At 51.6% G+C, this 12289-nt stretch overlaps 1 long non-coding RNA gene across 1 annotated transcript in view; it reads left to right on the top strand.

The window, feature by feature from the left end:
• Positions 1-12289, top strand: part of LOC129126201 (uncharacterized) — a 104345-nt gene that overhangs the window by 27090 nt on the left and 64966 nt on the right. The window contains exon 4 of the long non-coding RNA XR_013184086.1: positions 926-1177. This is a non-coding gene — a long non-coding RNA (uncharacterized LOC129126201). The remainder of the gene's footprint in view (positions 1-925; positions 1178-12289) is intronic.

Genomic DNA, 12289 nt, shown 5'->3' with positions numbered 1-12289 from the left:
AGTGTAGGGCTGCTCCAGGTGGATGTCTGGGACAGCATTCCAGCAGATGATTTTGGAACATTGCCTGACATGTGAGTCTGGAGCTTCATGCTGAGAAAACGTGTGGGTTAATTCCTGGCCATTTTGTCTATGTTTTAAAGGTTTGTAGTAATAAAACCCCAGGGAACAAGAAGGGAAGAGATGATCCCTTTGTCATTAGCAGGACACAGGTGCTGACCAGCCTGTCACACCAGGCATGAGGGAATTTATGACAGATTAATTTGCTGTGCTGTCCCTCTGCCTTTGCCTGTGGGATTTTTGGGCAAGGTGCTCACACTGGAGATGTTGCCTGAAGGAATCTCTTTGCCCTGGCTGTGCTGGTTGTATGAAGAGGAGTGAGTCTCAGAATTAAAATAGAAGTGGGAAAGGCTGCCCACTCACCAAAAAGCCCTAACACCTATTCCAAACTGTGCCTACCCACCTCCACAGGGCCTTTCTCAAGGCTTAGGGAGCACTGGGGTATCCCTGCAGGTCACTGCAAGGACTGGAATCTGAAGGTGCTTTGTCACTGTGCCTGAGCCATGTGGTGTTGAGCAAAAATATCCACTAAATTCAGGGCAAACTCAGTAAGTCATTTTGAGCCAAGGAAACACATCCAGCACTCCTATGGGATTACAGCTCCAGTCCTTGCTGACTTAGTTTAAAACAAAATTGCTCAAGTTTTCATTTTGTGGAGCCATTTCATTCAGAAATGTAGCTGGCTGATGCTTTTAGAGCTGCACAAAAGCTTCTGAAACCAAAACCAAACAAATTTTCTTTGGGGTTGGCTGTGAAAAATTATTTTGGATTTGAGTTTTTTTCTTCAACAAAGGAACTTGATGGTCTTTTGTAATGGCTTGGCCTGACAAAGTTTGGGTATTTTTTTCCTCTGTTGTTTTTCTTTTAGCTCAGTCCTTGAGAGGTCCTGCAGATGCCACTGACATTCTGACTGGCTGAGATGTTTTATTCTGCTGGGAGACCCCTCCATCCTCTTCCTGATCAGGACAGGGACACAACTGGGCCCTGGAAGAATGACTGGATGGAGAGTGAAGGTGCTGAGAGTGGAGTTGTTCTGTGTTTGAGAGTAAATGTGGATGAACATCCCTTACCCCTTCTGATGGAGCACTGCAGTGTCCCTGCTGCCCTTCACACCAAATGGGTGAGTTTGACCATTTCCTTTGTTTTAAAAATCATTGTACCTATAATCATAGAGTCACAGACTGGTTTTGGTTGGAAGGGACCTTAAAAATGACCTCATTCCACCCCCTACCATGGGCAGGGACACCTTCCACTATCCCAGGTTTGTCCAAGCCCCATCCAACCTGGCCTTGGACACTTCCAGGGATGGGGCAGCCACAGCTGCTCTGGGCAGCCTGAGTTTGCCCACTTTCTTTTTTGTGTTTTTACATTGTACCTGTATTTCTTTCCAACCAGCAGGTCAGGGGTTGCCATATCATGTGTAGGGAGGATGTTTTCTCTGTCCTTGCTGCTCCAGCTGGCTGCCCATTCCCCTACCCCTCTGGGACTATTTCTGGCTTCACAGCACTTCTCACCTTCCTTGAGTGGAGGCTGTGTTTTCTCACATCCTGCTCAAGTAACAAAACCAACCTTGCAGTGTGAAGGGGACTGATGCAGGGTGTTTTAACTCTTCCCTGTCCCCCCTCAGAGCCTTCCTTGCCCTGTGGCAGCCCCCAGGGCCTGGGCAGTCACGCTGTGTCACCAGCCAGTGTTGTGCTGGTCAGCTGGATCATGGCTGTTCCAGCACTGCCCTGAGCACAGGCACTTCAAAGAACTTTCCATGGACAGGAAACAGGCAGATTAGAGGCACATTCTTTTATTTTATGCCAGCACTTTGCAATGTTCTAGCTGGTATTCCTGAGGCCCCATGTTTAACCATGAGCAGGAGGCAGCACACACCACATTTCTGAGGGATGAGAGTCACAAGGCTCCCTCCTCACACAGCCCAAGAGCCAAGTGGCTCCAAGTGAGCTTCAGGGCTGGCTGGGATGCTTCCTCTGGCAGCAGGGAACAGCTCAGCCTGACCATCACAGGCACTGCTCAGAGCCTGAGGAGGCTGTTCCCTGTCACCTTGCACCCCAGGGACAGACCACCTTCCTCAGAGTGTGCTCTGGGAGGCAGTGCTGAGGTAGCCAGAGCTCCTGACAGCCTGGGGGAGTGGGTGGTGCTGGGGTTTTGCTGCCTCTTCTTTCCTCTCATGCCTTTGCACCATTTCCAGATGTGCATCGGCTCCACTCCCTCCCACAGCAGTGGAGCAAACAGGAGTGGAGTTGTTCCAGTGGGAAGAGCACTCTCCAGCTGCTGTGCCTCCATGCTTTCTCCCCAGCAAAGTAAACAGTTTACAGAGGACCTTGTAAACAGCAGATTTGTTTAGGATGTTGTCTGCATTCCCCTTGCCTCTGTGCTCCCTTTTTCAGCAGCACAGGGAGGGCTGACCTGCCATCTGTAGGGCTGGGTTAGAGGGGATGACCAAGAGGAAGGAGTTGTGTGCACTCCTGCATTCCCTGTGAGCCTGGTGGATTGAAGGCACCATACACAAACTCTGTGGCTGCAGGGAAATGTTTCTGAACCCAGCAGAGAGAGAAGCTGGCACGGGATGCATTTGCAGGATGAGCAGAGTAAGGAGAAAGCCCCAGGGCACTGGGAGAGATCAGAGACCTTCAAAGGCAGGAGCTTCATCCCAGAAAAGCACTGCCTGTTAGAAAAGCCTCAGAAAGTCGTTCCCTCCCTTGGAAAGCTGATTGTTCACCTAGGCAAGGGAGGCTGTTAAATCACCTCGGTGGGAGTAAGGTCTGAGGATGTCTGTGCTCCCTTCAGAGCTCTTCACACAGGGATCCAGCCTGTGCTCACCTTCCCTCTTAACCCTTGGAAAGGAGCAGAGGAGGGAGAGAACAATTCCCACCTGAGCTTAGCACCTGACACAGCAGCTCTGGCAAACTTCCCTCCCAGAAAACTTCCCTGACAGAAAACCATGGAATCTCAGGTGCACACACAGCAGACAGGAGCAGTCTCAGGAGGGGCTGAGGGGAGCCTCAAGTAAAGGTTGGCATGTCAAAAGAGGGTCAGGGGTTGGGGGAGTAGCAAACAAAGGTTCAGAAGCAGACAGGGAATGTTCCTCAAGCCCCAGATGTTTAGTGCAGCTGTGGGTGAGTCCCTTCTGCTCGTGAAACAACAGACCCTGCAGAGGAGGGAGCAAAACCTGAATGTTTCAGTACACTTATTGTCTGCTGGGCTTTTTCAATTCTGTCTTGTAAGTCTGAGCAGCTTCAATCTGTGACTGGCCCCTGAGCCTCTGGACTCCACCATTCCCTGTGGACAGGAGGGATAACTGGGCAGGCTGGGCACTCAGGAGCTGACAGCAGATTGTTTGGCTCTTTGTTTGCCCCTGTTCCCTGCCAACCACAAGTTTGAGGCTTGAATTTAAACATCCTGGACAGAAAGGACAAGATTCCAAATGACAGCTCTGGTTTGTTGCCAGGGAAGTTTTGCATCCAGGAGACACAAACATCTCCACAAAGCCAAACACGAGGAGAAGCAACCTGAGCCCATTCTCCCCAGCGTGGGCTTCCCAAGTATGTGGCTGCTGAATGCAGTTCTGAATGGTCTCCACCTCCTCTGTTTGTGTGACCATGTGAGGGCTGGTGACCTGCTCTGGCTGTGTCCATGTGGGCTCATTATTAGGGAGAAAAGGCCAGCAAGTTTTCCTGCTTCCCTCAGAGGCATGGATGTATGGCACAGACCCAGCCTGGCACAGGAGCAATTGTGAGGGCTTCATTCTGGATGGCTTCTCAGGATACTTTAAATACCACATAAAAACCCTGTTTGCCTTTGAGGGATGTGGATAGTTGAGTGTTGTCCAGCAGAATCCTGTTGATTTTCTGGTGAGCTCTAACTGTAAATATTTGAACAAAAAATTATCTTGTGTTAACCTTAGAGAAATTTAATCTCTCTGTACATAGGGAAATCTGGCTTGAGTCACATGTGGGAGTGGTAGTTCCATCCCCAGTGGATGTTCCTCCACATTGGCACAGAAACCAGCGTGTTGCCCATCATGGATGGCACCTTGTTCATCAGGAATGGCTGAAAGGACAGCTGGAATTGCTGGGCAGGATGAGGATGCATTGGTAGAGGTTGATGAGGTCCTGAACAGGAAAGCAGGAGGGCTCCACATGGTGTGGGATGACTGAGGTGGCCAGTGGAAGGCTCAGGGCTGTCAGGATTGTTGATAGTTCCCAAATCTGTTTCCTTGCAGGGTCTGGATTTAGCCTGCAGCATGGGACCAGTTTTGCTATCAAGCTCAAAGCTCAAGCAGATTTTCAGCTCTGCTTTAGGTAAAAATCCCCCCCTCTGCTCTGCTGAGCTCACTGATGAGCATTGTGCCCTCCTGGGGGGATGGTGGATGTGTCAGGAAGGGCTCAGTTCCCTTTCTTTTCTTGGACATTCGCCTTTGTCATGGTGTGGAGGGGACAGGAAGCTCCCTGGCTTCACCTGCCTTCACCTCCTGTGTGCCTAATTGATCCCTGGAACTCTGCTGCAGCCTGGGATTGCCATACCAGAGTCACAGGGGGCAGAGCTCAGTCTGAGGCAAGGAAGAAGAATACAAATTACCAAGGAGAGGCTAAGCAGATGTGTGGGTGAAGGGAGACAGCAGCAGTACCAAAGCAGAAATGGGAAAAGTGGGAAGAACTGTCTGTCCATGGGGAGCTGATGGGCATGAGGAGAGAGCTCCCACAGCCCTGCAGACCGTGCTGGACTTGGAGGGCACTGGCAATGCCTCAAGCATGGATGCTCCAGCTGAGGAGCAGCTGGCAGCTGCCTCTGCAGCCCTCAGGTGCCTTGAAATCCCATCTTCCTTGACAATCAGGGAGATCCCTTGGGTGGAAACATCTGGAAGCTCTCAGCATTCTCTCCAAACTCCCCCTGTTCCTTTTGTACCCATCCAAAGGGAGTGAGTGCAGGGCTGAGCTGTGTCTGGGATCCCATTGGGAAGGGAAATATCCCATAAGGAAGGGAGATATCCCTACAGGGTCCAGCTCAGCTCCATTCCCTGTTTCAGGCCTTGGTTTGGGCGGAGCTGCTCCATGTGAGGGTTGGGAGCTCGTGTGCAGGCAGGAGCTCCAGCAGGCTCTGGCAATTCCCATTTAGGTTTGACCTTTTGCTGGATATTAAAGCCTTGCTGTGGCTCAGTAAGATGAACACTGCAGCAAACACAATTCCTCAAGATGAAATATCTCTCCAGAGGGTAATTCCAGCCTCATTTGAGGGTTGTTGGATTTTTTTTTCCCTTTCCAGCTGAATCATTTATTCCTGGTGTCAGGAAGGTGCAGAATGACTTTCCCCACTGGCTTTCAGAGCTTCATTGATTCTTCAACTCCCACTCCTGCAAATCTGCTGGAACAGCAGCCCTTTGCCTCTCCAATCTCCCAGGAGGGGAATGGGGAAGGGAGGGTCTCAGAACTGTAGGAGCTCTTCAGGGAACCCATTCACAATCTGGGGGAGATGCCATCATATTTTAAGCTCTGTAATCCAGAGGCAGAGTATTTATCTGTAGTTTTTTTGCCTTAAAAGCCTTCTCAGCACTCTGCTGTCTGCATGGGGAAGGGAGCAGGACACATTTCACTGAGGTTGTACAGGGCACTGTGGACCTTTGGCCCTTCCTGCTTTGTGGTTCACTCTTGCAGCTGAACTCTGCTCAGGATGGGTTTGAATCCCTTCAGCAGAGGAAGGCAGTGTGCTCCCAAAATGTGTGTAGCACACAGATCCAATCAGTGCCTGGCTGCCAGGCAGCAGTGACTGAAGCCAGGCCTCTGCCTGTCATCATCAATCCATTTGCAGCCCTGGCTCTGAGTTCACACCTTGTGCACTCTGGGGCAGCTCCCTTCTCTGCACTCCTGGGAGGCTGGGAAAGGCTCCTCTTCCACCTGGGGCTGGGGAGATGGGAGGATGAGAGGCAGAGGAGTGAGACCTGGAGCAAAGAGGGTCCAGAACCCAACCTGGGGGTTCCATCACATCACCCTGGGGTCGTGTGCGGGCAGGAGCAGCGGCCACCGGGCTCTGGGGTGGGCAGCTGAGGGAGCCAAGTGGGTGTCAAGGGCAGGGTCCTGCTTCACCCCTGTCCAGAAGAGGAGCAAATGGAGCAGGACTTGCTGCCACGTGGAGCCCAGGCTTTCCTCAGGGCTGAATGGATCCCTGTGTCCAGCAAAGTTTGTCAGCAGGCGCTGGCTGCCGAGCCCAGAGCTTTGATTTAAGGAGTCTGAACCAAGCCCATTAGCACTTACATGATTCCCCTGCCAAGCAGTTGTAAATGTTTCTATTTGTTCTGCACTTGGCCTGGTTCCTCCTGTTTATTATCCTAAATGTGCCCAGGACATGACCCTGCTCCCCTTCTCCAGCACTCTCTCCAATTCCATTTATTTTCCACTGCTTCCCATGAACCCCTGTGACATGAGGACCATTCAAAGGACAGGAGAACAGAGGGAGGTGGATGTTCATGGGAGTGCTGTGCCCTCCTTGGGATCAGGCACTGGCACCAGTGTCAGTAGGAAGTGCAGAGGGATGCTGCCAAGGAGCTGGGGGCTGGAAAATGATGGTGGAAGCTCAAAGCTGGCAGACATTTAAGTCACTCTTTATTGCAGAGCTGCACAGGAACAAAAAGGATCAATATTTATTAGTTGCAGAAAGCATAATTTTGCATGAAAGGCATTGATCAGCATGTCAGCCCAGACAATGTCATTACATCTTTATGATTTGGTCGACATCCCTCTAGGAATCAGGACATTGTTCCCTAGACAGAGAGAGCTGCAGGGTGAAGAAGGGTTCAGCATGGTGCTGTGATCAGAGCAGGGCACAGCAGGAGTGTTTGGTGTCACAGGATGGGCCCAGGGGCTCTGGTCCTCTGCCTCATTGTTCTGTGTGGTCAGTTTGTCACTAAGGGCCACCAAGAGAAATTCCCTATTTCAGAGTCAGGACCTAATATTTGAGTCCTCTTTCCCAGTGAATTAAGCTGTGTGTGTCAAAGCTCCCCCATCAGTAACAGTGCACCACAATTTACTTTATGGCATTGGTTGGAGGAGGTAGAGGAGCTCTGTGGCAGCCTGCAGTGAGGTGGAGATGGGTTGGAGAGGATCAGGTGGAAGCAGGAAGGTGAGGATGGTGGAAGTTGTTGCAGGTTCACAGCTGGACACAAAGCCAAAGGGAAGAGGCTTCTGGAGCTGCACTGTGGGAGATGACTGCTGCTCACATCTCTCCTTGTTGTGGGTCCAGCAGTTCAAATCCTGCCTTTTCCATCCCTGTGCTGGCCCCAGCAGAGACACAGGAGCACAGAGATGGGCCTGGAAGCAACAGGCCCTGTGGTTTTGCAGAACGCCTGAGTCAGGACTCTGGGGTCAGAATTCCCAGCAGTGCCATGGATTCCCTCAGGGCAAGCCACAAGCCAGCCACATGCAAGGCAATTGCAGAGCTTGGCTTCCACTTGGATACCAAAATTATCAGCTCCAGAAAAACAGCCTGCTCCAGTCACTAGGAGCACAGTGTCTGCTCAGAAAAACCCTGAAAGAGTCCTCGTGGGAGCAAGGAATTCTTCCAGCCCCCAGCACTGTGCTGGATGTGAGCCAGGAAAACCTGCCCCTGGCATGGTAAAAAGATCCTGATGGGTTCACAGGCTGGTTGTGAGTCAGTCGAGGTGTTTGTAGATAAGAGGTGTCATCGAGTGAAGATGAGTGGCTCTGTCTGGCACTCTGAATGATGAATGAGGTGTTGTTCCATACAATCAGAAGGAACCTCTGTGTGAATCCTGAAATACAGTTTTTGAGACAGCTGTTCCTGCCTAACCTGACAGGCAGCCCCTTAGTCAGCAGGAGAGGCTGCTGAAGAGGAGGCACAGTCAGGTTTAAAGTGCCTGCAGCCCACCTGTATTGCAGCAGGGATTTGTGGATCAGGCATTCCTGGCAGAGGAAGCAGAGGCTGAGGGACCCCTCGAGCATGGGAGCTGCAAACTGCAGCACCAGGGTGCTGTTCCTGAGAGTCTGGGGGGCTGCACTGGTGTAGGTGAGTCAGAGAGCCTGGGGGGGTGCTGAGGGATGTGTTCCATCCAGGAGCATTGGGAAGGAATGAATTTGCAGCCCCACTTTTGCTTTGCCAGTTGGAATGCCCAGAGCAGGCAGCTTTGCCTCATGAAGTCTCAGTGAGAGAAGCATTAATTTTGTATTAGGACATAAAAACTGAGCTGAACAGACCAACAGAACTTCCAGCCCTGTATCCTGTCTCCACCAGAAGCCGAGCTGGATGCCTTAAAGGAAGACATAAAAATCCCATAATGGCCATAATTGTGCAATACTACCCTGTGAGGGGAGATTCCCCCCTGACCCCAGCTGGCAGCAGCTCCTACCCCAGAGCAGGAGAGGCAGGAGCTGCTCTGATTGTCACTGGAGCTGGAGTCCCTCAGATGCTGTTCTTGTGCACATAAATGTCCAATCCTGTGGTGAAACTCTCTAATTCTGGTTGTTATAGTGCTTTATTAATATCCTGGTGAGAATATCTTGTATGGCCTGCTGCAGGCTGCTCTTAGGAGAGCAGAAGAGGAGCTTTGCCCCTTCCTGACACCAGCCCCTGCCCCTTCTTGAATTCTGGAATTAATTTGAAAGTATCCAAGGCCAAGCTGGATGGGGCTTGGAGCAAACTGGCCCAGTGAAAGTGTCCCTGTCCCTGGCAGGGTGGAACTGGGTGAGCTCTGAGGTCCCTTCCAACCCAACCATTGTGGGATTAACTCTCCCTGTGGCCTGACCCTGCTGTGCTGGGGAGGAGCAGCACTGCCCATTGCCACAGCTCCGTGGGCTTTTGGCTCAGGTGTTGCTCTCCAAGGAGCCAGGTAGGTTTCTGTGCCTAAGGAGTATTCAGTGGATGTTCCTTAGAGAGGAATTGTGGGGCTAACAGAGACTGGTTGATCTCTGGCTGGGTGTAACCTCAGTCTTTGGGTGATAGAAGCACTTTGTAGTCTGGCAGGGCCCTCTCAATCCCCTTCCTTGGACATCCCAGCCAAGCCCCTTGCTGTGAGTGCCAGGTGGAGCTGCTGGGATGCTGACAGGTGCTGTGTGACAGAGGCTGCAGCTGCTGGAGACCAGGATGGTGGCTCACTCTGATGTTTGGGAGGAGAGCTTGACATGACTTCAATGAGAATTTTTTAAATTAGATTTTTGTTAATTAATTAAAAACTTCAATTTTCACCCGTGGAAAAAGACCATCTCCCAAATAGCCACCTTTAGGATGAGACAGCCATCCCAGAGCCCACCTGGTCTGGCATCCCCGGCCCCCCATCCCTGGGCAGGGGAGAAGGTGGGTCGAGAACTACCCAGGAAGAAGCAGCAAAGGTGTGTTTGCCTGCTGGCAGAGCGGGAGAGGGGAAGGAAGGCACAGAGCAGGTCTGGGCATGCACAAAGGGAGGAGGTGACACCGCCTGCGATAATTGGGCCATTAAATCTCACAAAGGCACCGACACTTTCACAATGTGGCTCAGGGAAACAATCACTCTCCAGTGGCAATCGTAGCTATCTGCAACCATTTTTCTGCTGATCCAGTGCTTAATCCCATTGTTCAGACTCCAGGTTAAATTGTCCTCAACCCACAGTGCAGAGGCCAGGTATGTTTGCAGAGATGTGCAGGTGCAACTGAGGGGAAATTTTGGCTCAGAAATCCATTTGTAAATGTCTCTCAAATGTCTGCTCCTGTTCCCTCTGCCTCCTCTCTGCCAGCCCTTCCACCTCCAGAAATCTGCACATAGGAAGGAGCCATCCCAGTCCTCTGGTCAATCCCCCTTTATTGTGCCCTGCTTCTCCTGAGTACAAAGAATGCCAGGACTGCCTGATACAGTCACAAAATTGGCTTCAAATCCTTCTAGTTTGCAGAACTGCTTTAGTTCTCTTTATTTACTGGTCTGGGGAGGAGGGGTTTAATCCTTCAGCTGCATTCTCAGACTCTTCAGCTGTGGGAGCCCGGAATGCCATTTTTGCAGTAACAAAAGTGGAATTTTGCATGCAGACACAGGGCCCCAGGAGATGGGGACTGAAGAACACCCTGTTTCTGAAGGCTTTGTAGTAAAGTTGTGGCTCTGGGTGTTTTGGGGCTCTCAAGGCTGATCCTAGATAATATCTTTATAGGTTCTTAATTCACCAGCTCTAATCCACAGAGCACATCAACCCCCTCCTCCCCCAGCAGATTGATGTTTGGATGGTGAAGTGCAGGCAGGAGGTTTGACCAAGGCTGCTCAGATCCCTCAGATGGGTTTGTGCTGCTGGTGTCCCTGGCCAGGGACAAAGCCCTGCTCCCATGTTTGGTCACTGATCCTGTTCACTTCTGGAGTGTTCAGGGGGTGACTGTGCTCATTGCTGGCGTGCTGGCACGAGTCCTGGGGTTTAGGCACTCAAGGTCTGGGATTAAAACCAAAAACAAAGAGAATTTTACCCATGTCTTGGATTTTTCAGCAGAAAGCCCTTTCTCAGTCCCACGTCTGGCCAGGCAGGGGATTGCACAACGCTGCAGATGTTCCAGCTGTGCTGCTGCAGTGCTGGGTGTTGCTTCTGTCTTGGTTTACTCTGGGCTTTGGCAGGAAGATGATTTACAGGTGTTACCTGGCACAGTCACACAGGTGGCAGCAGGACAGGAGTGTGACCCTCTGCCTGGCAGGAAGGGTTGGACTGGGACAGAAGGGACCCCAGACTGTGGCACACAGAGCTGTGGGACATCAGGCTGGGCATGAGGTGTGGCTGGAGCTCCTTGGGGAATGTGAGCTGGAAAGTTCATGACTCCCAGTAATTCATTCCTTTCCTGGGGCTGTCTGAGCTCTGTTAAGACTATCCAGAGATGCCTGGGGTATATTTATTTTTCTCTTTTTTCCCTTTGATGCCTCCTTCCTTACTGTGGGAGACTCCTGCAGCTCAAGGTTGCCTTTCTCTGCCTGGGCTGGCTGGGGCTCCCTTGGTGAGCAGGTATTAATGGCAGGGGAGGGCAGGACCTGTGATAACTCAGCCTGGCAGCCCCAGCAGCACCGAGCTGATGGAATGGTCTTTGGAGACCCAGAGAGCTTCAGTCAGCACTTCTGCCTGAAAGGAGTTGTTGTGAAAGGGTGAAGGAAAGTCACCCCAGATCCAGGGAAAAAATGTCAACCCAGGATGCAGGGTTCTTCCTTTGGGAGGGTGTGACTGGATTGCTACCAGCAGTGTGGTTTCATTTCAAAATTCATTTGAACAGAGAATTAAAGAAGAGAATGGATTTTGCCTCTGCTAAGGATTTATACACATCAGTCTCACCCAGCCCCTCCCACCCCTTCACTGAGCCCCAGCAGAGTTTTGAGGGCTGGTTGTGGCTCACTTTCCTGCAGCTTGAGCAGGGAGTTGGGCTCTGGGTTCCCCAAATTCAGATGTGGGACTTTGGGGCCAAAGTACAGCCTGCAGCACGTCCTGTGGTAGCCCAGTGTGACTGCAGAAACCTCCTCCTCCTCTGTTCTTCCAGTGGTGCTGATGTCACTGTGCCATGCTATTCCCTGCAGATGGTTTTCATCACCCTCCCATTAAGCCAAGCCAGCCTGTTAGCACAGCACACATCCCAGGACCCAGATTTGTGAACCAGATCTGCTGCAACACCCAGTGGGCTGTTGCAAAATGCTTCTTTCCTCATGTCCTCTCAGCCTGGAATTATCCCAGGACACATCAGGGATAGGAAGCACCTTTAGTTTGTGAGCAGGGTTATCACTTATCCCTCTTGCTCCTATTTTCATCTCCCCAACTCAGTGCCCAGCAGGGTCACCCCAGCACCTGTCCCTACAATTTGGGACACCTTGTCACCACTGTGCATGTGGAGGTGCCTCCTGATGTCCCCTGCCCACTCTGGGGTGTTAGAGGGATCCCAGCTCCCTGTGTCACTGCCTCACCTCACCTGCAGCCCCAGGGCTGGTTCCCAGCTGGAAGGGGCTGCTGTGGGGCTGGCAGGGTGGGAGCCAGGACTGGCAGTGCCTGGGCAAGGGAACACTTCAGGCATCACACTGGCCTTGGCCCCAGTCAAATATTTTCTGTCACTGATCCTTACGAGTTTATGGCATCCCCAAATGAGGCACAGGGGATTACAGAGCAGCCAGCTTTCCTTTAAAGCTTGACCTTGGCATCAGGCTGGTAGCATGGCAAGGAAGAGAGATGAGTTAGCTGGCAACCTGCCTGTGTGTGCCAAGGGTCTTGAAAGCCTCAAAGGATGCATTAGTTTGATGTTA

The sequence above is a fragment of the Agelaius phoeniceus genome, chromosome 13 (assembly GCF_051311805.1).
Source record: "Agelaius phoeniceus isolate bAgePho1 chromosome 13, bAgePho1.hap1, whole genome shotgun sequence".
NCBI lineage: Eukaryota > Metazoa > Chordata > Aves > Passeriformes > Icteridae > Agelaius > Agelaius phoeniceus.
This window is presented reverse-complemented; position numbering and strand designations above follow the sequence as displayed.